A 12,721-nucleotide genomic window follows, 5' to 3' on the forward strand; every position below is an offset into this window, starting at 1 on the left:
AGGATGGCGTCATGGCCCAAACATCAAATTAGAAACACAATGATTCCCTGGGACTGGACGCTAAATCCTGGCAGACGATGCAGCCTTTCATCTTCTGAAATGGAGAAATTGAATGAAGCAAGGCCAATTCTGGGCCAGACTGCTGCATGAGATTTTTTTTTTTTTTTTTTAATTCCTAACTGTTCTACATAGACATTTAAACTTGAATTACAGCAACCTAGAAACTGTCCTTCTGTCCTTGACATTTACTCTTTCAGCACTAGTTCCTGGGTAGCAGGAAATCAGTTATCCACCCATATTCCCAGCCCACAGGGCACTGCACCTCAGGGATGCTTCCCTGTGTGGCAGGAATTCTGCTGCATAAAAGAAGAATTATAAACACTCATCTTTAGAAATTTTGAAGGGAATAGAGATATAGCCTAAGGAGTGCAAAAGGCTCTTAACTTCATTCAGTAATTGCTGCTCAGGGACCTAAGTACAAAAAATAAGTGAACTGTGTGAACTGACAAAGTATAACAAAAAGAGTTGAGTTATAGGGAGTTGTTTCGGCTGATTTGTTTTTAAAACTAGGAGTTCTGTACTGGCAAGTTTTATTGTCAATATATTGTGATACCACAACAGAGTCAAGGAACTCTGAACCCAGACTGAGTTCAAATTCTAGTTCTGCCACATATTTGATACATGACTTTGAACAAACTACTTGCTTCTCTGTATTTCCATGTCCACCTCTGTAAAGTGAGAACAGCAATAGTACCAGCTCAGGGGTCAGCGAACATTTTCTGTAAGAGCCACATACTAAAATACTTTAGGCTTTGAGGGCCATGCATTCTGTCACAACTGTTCAACTCTGTCACCGTAACATGCAAGCGGCCATAGATAGTATGTAATGAATGGGTGTGACTATCCCAATACAACTTCATTTATGGATACCGAAATTTGAATCTCATATAATTTTCATAAGACTTTATTTTTTTAGAGCAGTTTTAGTTTTACAACAAAATTGAGAGAACGATAGAGAGATTTCCTACATATCCCCTGCCCCCCACACATGCATATCCTCCCCCATGATCAATATCACGCACCAGAATGTTATATATTTTTTTTTTTACCAAGGATAAACCTACATCGACACTTCATATATACGGAGTCTGTAGTTTACCTTAGGGTTCACTCTTGGTGTTGTACATACTATGTGTTTGGACAAATGTATAATGACAAGTATCCATCATTATAGAATCATACAGAGTATTTCCACTGCCCTAAAAATCTTCTGTGCTCTGCCTATTTATCCCCTGCCTCCAACTTCTGGCAACCACTGATCTTTTGACTGTCTCCATAGTTTCGCATTTTCCAGAATGTTATATAGCTGGAATCAGATTGGCTTCTTTCACTTAGTAATGTGCCTTTTCAGATTGGCATCTTTCACTTAGTAATGTGCGTTTAAGATTCCTCCAAATCTTTTCATGGCTTGATAGCTCATTTATTTTTAGTGCTGAATAATATTCCATTGTCTGAATGTACCACAATTTATTTAACTATTCACCTACTAAAGAACATCTTGGTTCCTAGTTTTAGTGCTAAAGAATAAAGCTGCTATAAACATCTTCGTACAGATTTTTGTGTAAACATAAAATTTCAAGTCCTTTAGGTAAATACCAAAAAGTACAATTGCTGGATCATATAGTAAGAGTATGTTTAGTTTTATTAGAAACACCCAAACTGTTTTCCAAAGTGGCTGTACCATTTTGCATTTCTACCAGCAATGAATGAAAGTTCCTGTTGATCCATAGCCTCACCAGAATTTGGTGCTGTCAGTGTTCTGGATTTGCCATTCTAATCAGTGGGTAGTGGTAGCTCATTGTTGCTTTGATTTGCATTTCCCTGATAACATATGATATGAAGCATTTTTTCATTTGCTTATTTGCCATCTGTATATCTTCTTTGGTGAGGTGTCAAGGTCTTTGGCCCATTTTTTAATTGGGTTGTTTGTTTCCTTACTACTGAGTTTTAAAAGTTCTTTGTATATTCGGGGTAACGGTCCTATATCAAATGTGTCTTTTGCTGACTCTCATAATATTCAGGTGTCAAGAAATATTCTTCTTTTGATTTTTTTTTCAACCACTTAAAAACTGTAAACGAGATTCTTAGCTCACAGACTGTACAAAAACAGGTGGTGACCAATAGTTTGCCTACTCCTATATTGGCTCATATTGCGTATTAACACATGTAAAGCTCTTAGACCAGTGCCTAACACATTGTGAGCACCACTTTCATGTTAAGATTTACTGTTATTATATAGTAGAACATGATAAATGGTCACTCTTCACGGGTCTGGTAGTACTATTTCCCAGAACGTTGACCTTATGGGCTTCTAGTTTTGAGAAAAAGAGATGAGGTCCTAAGAGAAAAAATAATCTTAGTGTCTTCCCCCAATATCTAAGAAAGATATAGTGAACACTGTCTTCAGATATGGATCCAATACACAGAATGTGCTACTGTATAGATCCCATCATTTGGGGAATGATTTTTTTAAAGCCATTGCTGTCCATTTTTGCACATTAAATCCCACAAAGAGATTTATTTACAACATTAAATCATTTTGTTGCTGCCTGGCTATATTTTTAACTATTAAAATATTCATCACACACTCTAAGAACCTAACACCAAGTGTTTTATGACCTTTTAAAAGATGTCTTCTTTCAAAATCGCCTTCAAATGGGGATGTCAGTTTCCAAGCAGGTCTAATAAAGAGTGGTCCATTGTCAAATATCAAAGGAAATAAACAAGAAATCACTGCCCTAGAAAAGACCACCAGAGATGGACTGATTAAACAGAAAGTGATGAACAGAGCTGTGGGTTGGGAAGGTGGGATGAGATGTGGAGAGGAGTTTGGGGCAAAATTTGTTTGTTTCCCTAGTATGAGAAACACAGTCTATTGTCTATAACAATGGTTCTCAACAGGGGGCAATTTGGGCACCTATAAGATATTTGGCAATGTCCATAGACATTTTTGGTTGTCACATCCGAGTTGAGGGGTGGGTGTTGCTACTGGTAGAGGCCAGAGATTCTACTAAATATCCTACAATGCACAGCATAGCCACCCGCAACAAAGAATTATCTGGCCCAGAATGGTCAGTAGTGTTGAGGTTGAGAAATCCTCATCTGTAGGAATCACTCCAGCTGACCCCCATCTCACATCTGACTTTATTTTGCTTTTACTTTGAATTGGCTATTACAGGCATGTGTCAAACAAGATAAATGCTGCAAAGCATCTCTCCCTATGTTTCTATTAAGGATCACAATTCAATTTGAATTGTCCATCCACCCACTTTTTCAAAGGCATCATGATGGAAAAATTGCAAGAAAACGTTCATTTAAATTACACAAATTAATTCAATTACCTTGAAGGAAACTGGTACCAGATCACCAGATTGCTGAGCAACTGATGCTAATTTGGTAATTCAATTTACTAAACAGGTAATGTGACAAATGTTTAAAAGCTAGTCAGCTGTAGCTAGCACCAAGCCATCCAAGAAAGTCTGTACCTGCTGTGTATCAATTTGGATTCAATTCTATTTCTTCTTCTAGACCAAACTCTATCTGCTCAATTTCCTGAAGTAAATAAGGCCCTTTATGGACCAATATGAGGTGAAAATGAACTTCCATCTTTTTACAAAGGATCAAAATACTAAATAAGCAGGAGAACTGATAAAAAGTTTTCAAATCAATTTATAGAGAGTCACAGTAATTCTAATTAATCTTAATGTAACTTAAAATTATATGTACACTAACATTTTATATTTAACACTTTAAAAATCTGTAATATCAATTTAAAACTTTCTTTTTACAATAAAATTCTATTTAAACTGTATTTGTAGAATGCTATTTAAATTAATCTATATTTATAGAGTGCTTTATAATTTATGAAGTGCATTCATATATATTATCTCACTTGAGCCCTAAAATAATTCTGAGAGGAAGAGATGGCAGGTATTATCATCCTTGATTCACAGATGAAAATACAGGTTTTAGTCCGATGTATAAGTCCCTTTGAATTAACAGAACACTCAACAGAAGACATCATGTTTTAGGAAGTTGGATTAGGATGGAGACAAACCATTTCTCAGTTCTCTGTTGCTGAATGAACAACCCCAAGAGTCAGGGACTTAAAACAACAAATGTTTTATTGTATCTCACAATTTAGCAGGACAAGAATTCAGGCAGAACTCAGCTGAGCAATCCTTCTGCTCCATGTGGTGCTCACTGGCATCACAGGGGTCATTCTGTGGTAGTCAGCTGATGGCTGGTGTAGAGGGTCTGAGACAGCTTTACTCATATGTGCTTTGGTGGTACAGCCTGAAGGCTGGGCTCAGCCAGGTCTTTCTCCTTCCTCCTGTTGTCTGAGGGCCTCTCCACAAGGTCTCTCCAGCAGGATAGTCAGATTGCTTACGCGGCAGCCAAGAGCAAGTACTCTGAGAGATAGAAATCAGAAGTTGCCAGTCTTTCAATGCCACAGATATTGCCACAGGGTCACTTCCACCACATGGGATTGGTCAGAGTGGTCACAGAGTCCACCAAGATTTAAGAGGTGAGGGGAAGAAGGGAGGGAGCAGATCCCACCTCTAAATGAGAGGAATGTCAAAGACTGTGTGATCATCTTTAACCTGCTATAAGATCCAACTTAAATGTTGAAAAATGTCCCAATGACTCTGACAACTTTCTTAACATTAAAAGTGATTCTCCTCAAATAAATTAGTTATATCAGGGGAAACTGCAACCCCAAGAGGACTAATATAAGCAGAGCTCAGCACCTGTGTGCTCACCTGTATTATCTGTTGACTGACTGCTATCTTTGATCCTATCCATTCCTATGACTTCAATCACCATTTCTTTGCCAGAGACATTTCTTCTCCCAAGCTCCAGGACTCCTGCATCCACCAGATACCTTCAGCTGGATACCTCCCAGGTACCTGGAACTCATCACATCCAAAGTGGAGCTCACCTTCTTTCCTCCAAAACCTGCCTCTCTCCCTGCCTTTGCTATTGCAAAAGATACAATCAGCTACCCTTTTTTTCCAAACTTGTATTCTGAGTACCATTCTTGACTTCTCCTTCACCCTTACCTCTGCATTAAATTGATAATTATGGCCTATAGATGTGAACCCTTAATACTTACCCACGTCCCTTCGTTCTCACTGCTGTTATCCTAGTTCTTGGACTTATACACTCCTCTCCCAATTCCCCTGCCTCCTGTCTTGCTTCCATACAATCCAGAGTGACCTTTCTAAAATTCAAATATGATTAAGTCACTTCACGTTTTAGTTGAGAGGCACATTGTCGAGGATAAAATCCAAACTCTTTAATGTAATTTATAAATTTTGTTCTTGCGTGATTTGATTTGAAGACACAAAATGCCATCCTGCCCCAACATATTTCTCTCACTGGTATTGCCAATAAAATGTTCATACTACCCATTCCTTTCAGTCAAGGCATCTGAAGTCTCTATTAATTGTGAATAGTATCTAAGAGGATTAGCTCCCATTAATACCTTACCAGCCATTAACTTTTTTATCGGGGTTCATTCATCAAAATATCTTTGTGGCTAGTCAATCTTTTCAGGGTGGGCCACAGGATAGATAAACTTTGAAAAAAGCAAGGGTTACCTAATTTAGTGCCTGGAGCCATTTCTCATGCATAAAAATTTAAATAATTGACTGATATACATAAACTATTTAAGGATCTGAAGAGATTCCATTTTGTGAAATTATCCTATATGCCATTTTTGAATGAATTAGATAGTGACTGATAGTAAGAAAATAAAGGAGGTGTCCAATAAATGGAACGATGGATATAGCCACTTAGATCCAAATTTTCAAAGTCATCTGGAGAATCATTTAACCATCTTCATTTGATAAGAGTAACATAGCTGGAAAACCAATAAAATCCCCCAAATATTAAATTCCAGGGGATGATTTACATGCATTAGTCACATAAATTTGCATTATTGATTATTTCTGGAAATTAGGGACCCATCAGGCAAGACTTTAAAATTGTTTCCATATATAGCTCAACTTCTTCATTGCAATAGTATTTATTACTATGACAGGACTTGACCTTTAATAGAATTCAATATGTTTTGAAACAAGTTCTCTGCTTCTTTTTCATCCATCTTCCGCTGATGTTCCACTTCGCCAAGTTCCTATCCTATTGCCAAGAAATGGAGCACCAACATGCGGCCACCACCATCAGGATACCCACGCCCTCACTCTCCCACATGCCTAGGCTACTGGCTATTTCTGCTGGTGCTCCTTCTTCATGTATCTCCTGCTGTACTCATTTTTTTTTCTGACATACATGCAACATTTTCCATCTTCTTTCCCAGCAGCTTCTTAAGCCCCTACTTATCACTTATATTTCCAAAGCACCCATATGTCATTTGCTTATAAAATCTGCATTCCAGTGATGATAATGGTAATAACAATTAGTCAACATTTTTTAGCACTTTGATGTTATGTTATCTTAAACTCTCTTCTGCAGTTCTCACAATACCACTACATTGTCTTAGTATTATTAGTATCTTTTTTACACAACAGGAAACTGAGGCTCAAAGAAGTCAAGTAATTTTGCTAAGGTTGTTCAATTAATCAATATTTCACAAAGATAGTCCGATAATACTGAATAAGAAAATTAGTGATTAGGACTAATCACTCAAAATCATCTTATACACTAAAATATTTGTGATTAAAATGATATGATGTTAATGATTTGTTTCAAAATATCTAGTGTGGGAGAAGATAGGGTATAAATGAATCAAGGGCGGCCATGAATCGATGATTGTTTTGGGCGCTCATTGTACTACTCGCTCTACTTTTGTGTACATTTAAAACTTACCAAATAAAAATTTAGTCTTCTTTTTAATGTCATTTTTAATACAATTACAAACAACCCAAACCTACTGATCAGGTTAGTCATTCAGAGTTTGCAGATAATTTCAAAATGTTTCATTATGCATTCAGGCTTAATACCTAATATGGGGATATGGGAAGAGCACTTCAGCTTTAGATACAAATGTCTCATCTTTGTCACACAAGTTTATTTTTTTCTAGAACTCTGTAATATGCATTGCATACTTGTCTTAGTGGAAGAAACAATTACCCAGGCACTGTGTCCAACTGCATGGTGTTTACCTTTTAATTAACCTGTGTAGCCTTTTTCACTTAACCTAGTTTGAGAAGTGACAGCCACTTGGGCTGTCTAAATAACGTTTGCCAATGTTCCTTTATTGGGTCTATTCAATCAAAACAATCGTTCCAAGTGTGTAGTCCAGTTCTCCAGAGCTGGTTATACTTTCTGTTCAGCCACGATTCTTGTCACAAACATCAGTGTTATAACATGTCTTACTAACTATAGTGCTTAGAACTGTTTCAATATATGAAACCCAGATCAAACCAATATGTCCTCCTTTCTCAGTGTTTCTATGCAAAAGCTATTCCACAACTCTACTTTAAAACCCTTCTGCCAACATATAATATCCAGTGTTGTAAATATGTAGGAATGTAGTATACCCGCATATCTGCTAAATGATTAAATAAAAAGCACCACATTTCTGGGTGGAAATTCATTGGTATGTTATCAAATCTCTAAAAATGTGCATGCCCTGGGGACAGCAGTACAGTATCTAGAATTTACCCTAAGAAAGTAATTGTGCAGATGCACAAAGATGTATGTGCAAATATATTCAAGGCAGTGGCTGTTTTTTAAAACAATATTGAGTAATTAGAATTTAACTGCCCAACAACATGATATTAGCTCAATAAAATTATCCGCAGACACTTTAAATGTTGAAATAAATATTTTTATGGTAATGCAAAAGTTCCTTAAATTCTGTTAGTAAAGAGCAAGTTACCCAGAAATATGCATAGTGTGTGTATATATGTGTGTATATATATACACACATATATATACATATATATATACACATACATATATTCTAGCATGAAAAGGTTACATCTGTATATGTATGTGTATATAAAATTTGTGTGTATGTGTTTGAGGGAGTGTTGGGGGGTACGCAACCTAGGTCTGGACTGATAAATACTATAGTTTCCTTCAAGTGATTTTTTTTCTCATCTGTATTTTCATATATTTCTACAATGAACATGTAGTAGCTACATAAGAAATAAGAAAGAAAATTAACAGATAAAATCTACTTGTCTAAATGTGTTTCAAGCGTTCAGATAAAAGGAAAATGAAATAACCTGGAGAAGATGTAAAAAACCTTTGGGAGCATTGTTTCAATAAAGAGAAGCCTTTCGGTATTAATTATTGAATAGAAATAATGGAAAAGGTAATGGGGGAGAGGAGCAGAAAGCAGAGTTAAGAGTCACTCTGCGGTTGGTAACAATATCCCAACTCAAGGCTGGGGGCTCTGAGTGAGATGTGGGCCCCAAACCAGCGAACATTGTAGCATGCTCTCTCTCCGTTTTTTTGGAGTGCCACCTCTTTTGGCAACTTCTATTGTAAACCAGGTATTATTCTCTGAAGCTTACAGCAGCCCCTCGATGTAGGTCTTCCCAAAGGGTGGCCCGGGGGTGTAACTCCTTGCCCAAGGTTATAGCTGGTAGATCTGAGCTGAGATTATGAACCTAGTGTCTTTTATCACTATGGTCTTCATTACAAAAAGAAGAGGGACCGAAGCTCAGAGAGAGGCATCATCCTGTTATGCTAGTGATTAAGACAGGACTTTGGTAATGTCTGGGTAGAATTTTCTGAAGAATGGGGTCAAGCTGAGTTGTGCAGGCAGCAATGACTTTTTAAGGAACAGAAATGAACCTCTGTGACTCTAAATTATGCAGACTAGATGTTTACAATGAGCGGTTTAGCTTCAGGCCAATATAAACTTCCCTTCCTATTACTATCAGATTAATTACATTTTGTTGCTTTTTCTAAATACATTTCAAATCAGCGTACCTATAATTCAGCAGTTAGTCATTAAAGTAGCAATTGGTCTGCAATTGAGTTATCTGAAGCTCATTTACAAAATAAAACAAAATTCCAGAATCTTTTTTTTTTGGTATCTAAATAGAGCATTAATAATAAGTGACTAGGATATTGTTTTTAAGTTGAAACATCTAAATTGAAAAATTCTTCAGATTACAAAAGAAATCAAGGAAGATACATAAAAGAGGATTGAATGAACATGGATAAATTTGCATTTTAAATAATGGATCTATAAAATATACATAAAAATACAGTTACAAAAACTGTCATTTTAACATTTAAACAAACCATAAACTACATAAATATTGTGTATGCTAGTATGTTCATGTACAGAGATAAGATGGACTTAAAGAGAATTAGTATTATCTGGCAAATTTCAAATATTAAAGTATTAAAAAATCATATTTTCTATGCACTTCAGACTAGATATTTAAATATATGCATGTGTGTATATACATATACACACATGCATATATACAGATAGATAAAGATATAGATATAGATGATATAGATATAGATATAGATAGATACAGATAATTGTCTTCATTTTACATTGTTCCTCATGATCTCATGCCTTTACATGCAGCTAATATCAAGGACTGCTCTACAGCTGATCAATAAAACACAATTTACATCAAATGACCAGAGAGTTGTCAATTTTTTAAAATCCCAGCCTCTCTTGTAGATTGCTAACTTCAAAGACTTGCATTAAGATTATTAAGTAAGTAATGATTGATTTATTACATAACATTAAGAAATGTTTTCTTTGAAGCACAAATTAAAAGGTCATGGATGCCAGAATTTTTCTTCAAATTGAGACTTAAAAATGCAGAATAGATCATTTAGCTGGCCATGAAGGACACATGAAGGAGATTTGAAGTAACTCTTTCCCAGCAACATTTCATTGAAATGCTTAATATTCTGCAGTAGATTGATGAGGCCGTTATCTATTTTCAAACAATGGGTGAACAATTAAGACCCAGTCCTGAGAACAAATTGGTGTCACTGTTATTTTGTGATGGTATTTAAAATGACCATTGCTATAACAATGGGGCATTATTTAACAGGACAGAAAATAACCATTTACATCTAGCAATTCAGCGGAGATTTGAGAAAACTAAAAATGTATGTGGCAGCTGCTGTTCCTAGAAGTAAAACTGACAGTTTAGGATGAAAGCAATTTGACCAGCTGAAACCTAAACATGCTTTATGCCATGTCCCAAAGTCACCCAAAATGCATGCCAATGTGCTAATCATTCATCATAAAGCCAATGAGCTATGCAATTTCTCACCCTGGTTTCAAACTCTGATGGGAAGAGGAGATGGGTGCAAATCTTTGAAAAGATCAGACTTGAGAATGAACAGAATTAATTAGGCACATGAATATAACAACAACAACAAAAAAAACATATACCAACTATGGGTAAAATAATCTCCATATGAAGATTAACTGGGAAAAATTGATCTTCCAGTTAAACTCAAGTCCAATCATTGCTCAGCAAGCTTGCATCACAATGCAAACAAGATAATAAATTATCTCACATTTCCCCAGTGCATTGTTATGGAAAATTAGTATGAAATTTTGGTGTCATTCTACAGGTGGTAAATAAGAATAAACTATTTTTCATGCCCAAGAGTCAAATAAAATCAGGGAACTTTTCTTATACTTTTGTGAATTGTAATTGTGTTTACCTCAATATCTTCCCTGAAAAATACTATCTAATTCTACTTCTTAGCTCCAGTCTTTCCTTCCCAGGTTGCCAGTTATGTTGCTTGCTATTTTAGGTAAGTTCTGTAATTTAGTGGTTCCCCCTCCCCCCTCCAAAAAAAGAAAGAAAAGTCTATATGGCCAAATTGATGTGATGAAATGATAGGTTTAAAGAATAATTTATTATACTATCAAGATCTTGGCATGCCAATCCTGAAAAGACTATTTTGAGCTGTCACTTCTAAAGCACATATTTTTTCATTGACTGACATGCCAAGTGCTTAATGGAATAATGAATTGTTCCCATTGACATCACCATTGCACACAACCCTTGGGTTCCATGCGGCATTCTTCAGGGTGATAAATAACGTCGCTGCTTTTTCCATGATGTGTAAAACTAGGAGGTTGAGGTCAGGTTCAGAAACTTGCTGAGAAGGGGACGTTGGTTTAGGGGTGGAGGGAAGAACGAGGTGAACGTCAGGGATACCATAAACATCAGCCATGAGTGTGATATATATCATAACACTTCACAATTAAAATATACGAGTCTATATTTTGACACAACTGCAACAAAACACACTTCCAAGTATTCTACTTTGTTGCTTGTATTTGTTTTTGTTTTTTTTCTGACTCAAAAGCTATTACTGTATTCAACCAGACACTAAACTCCTCTGACTCAGAGACCAAAAAAAGATAAAAAGGTGGTCCCCAGATTCAAACCATTGGGCCATTGTCCTTAGGTGGTCCCCAGATTCAAACCATTGGGCCATTGTCCTTAGCACAGGTCATATAAATGTTCCCAAGTTATACTCTGTCCTAAGGTGTCATTGTCCAACTTTGTATTTCTAGGATAGGCTAAGTCCAAACCATTCCAGACAGGGGTAGGCCTTCCAAAGGCCTCAGACCCACTGAACAAACTTGTCAGGAGTCCTTGGCCAGACTGACAAAATGCTGAGTACTAACAAAGGTCACCACCCACAGAGGCCATAATGCATGATTACTTCTCATTTATGCAAAGTGTTTAAAAAGACAGGCTCGGGCCTTCCTTGACATCAATCTCTCCTTTCCAAGCCTTCACTCCACATGCCCCTGAGCAACGAGCTCCCCTCTCCCTTCACTAAACAGCAATTCCATTTCATTTGTTTTTTCACAAAAACCAGCTTTGGTTTGCTCCCTTCTAATAGTCATCATCCTATTTACAATTGAAAACTTGAGACAAAGCAGGATTTCAGGAAGTGTCCTCCCATCCTTAAGCACTTCAGCTAACAAATGAGTCCCCCTCTCCTCAGGATTAAGAGCACACATATCTTGTAAAAAGACCTTAGAGTAAGGCCCAGAGGCACCCATGGCTACTTTACATAACTGAACTGTGGGTTTACATATGTGCACATATTTGCATATATGCACATACCACTTGCCATGTACTCAGAGACATAATTTGCAGAAGCTCAGATTAGATATAGGTCCAGACTTCACCCTTACCAGCTGAGAATGCTGAGGCTTGGAAAAGGAAGGCTCACATTTGCCTTTCTATCAGCGAGGTTCTCAGGTGTTGCTGACAAACCCACCTGATGGAAGGCAAAGTTCAAGTACCACAGCCCTGGAGCCTCTGCACCATCTGTCCTGACACCTGGTCTCCCTCGGGCCTTCTGCCTGAGGTTGTCTCCCTCTGAGACTGGCAGCCCATCACTAGACCAGCATTCTGGGGTTGCAGACCTGGGTGGCCCTGTCCTTGGGGCATTTCAGATTAATGTCACCTATGCAAAGGCTTCTCTGGTGCTCACAGGCACAGAACCCTGGCTCCCTATGTATCTGTGTCTCTTCCTCTTTCTCCTTGACTCCCTGCTCCTCCCCCCATTTATTGAGGCCTCACTGTGTGCTGGATATCAAATGTGTGATCTGGGAATAACCTTCCCCATCTCCTCTACCCACATCTGGAGCATTTCCCTTACTTACAGCATGTTCTTTCCCTTCAGGGCACCAATCTCAGTTTATCCTTATATACCCTCACTC

Source organism: Pteropus vampyrus, unplaced genomic scaffold (genome assembly GCF_000151845.1).
Source record: "Pteropus vampyrus isolate Shadow unplaced genomic scaffold, Pvam_2.0 Scaffold41, whole genome shotgun sequence".
Taxonomy (NCBI): Eukaryota; Metazoa; Chordata; class Mammalia; order Chiroptera; family Pteropodidae; genus Pteropus; species Pteropus vampyrus.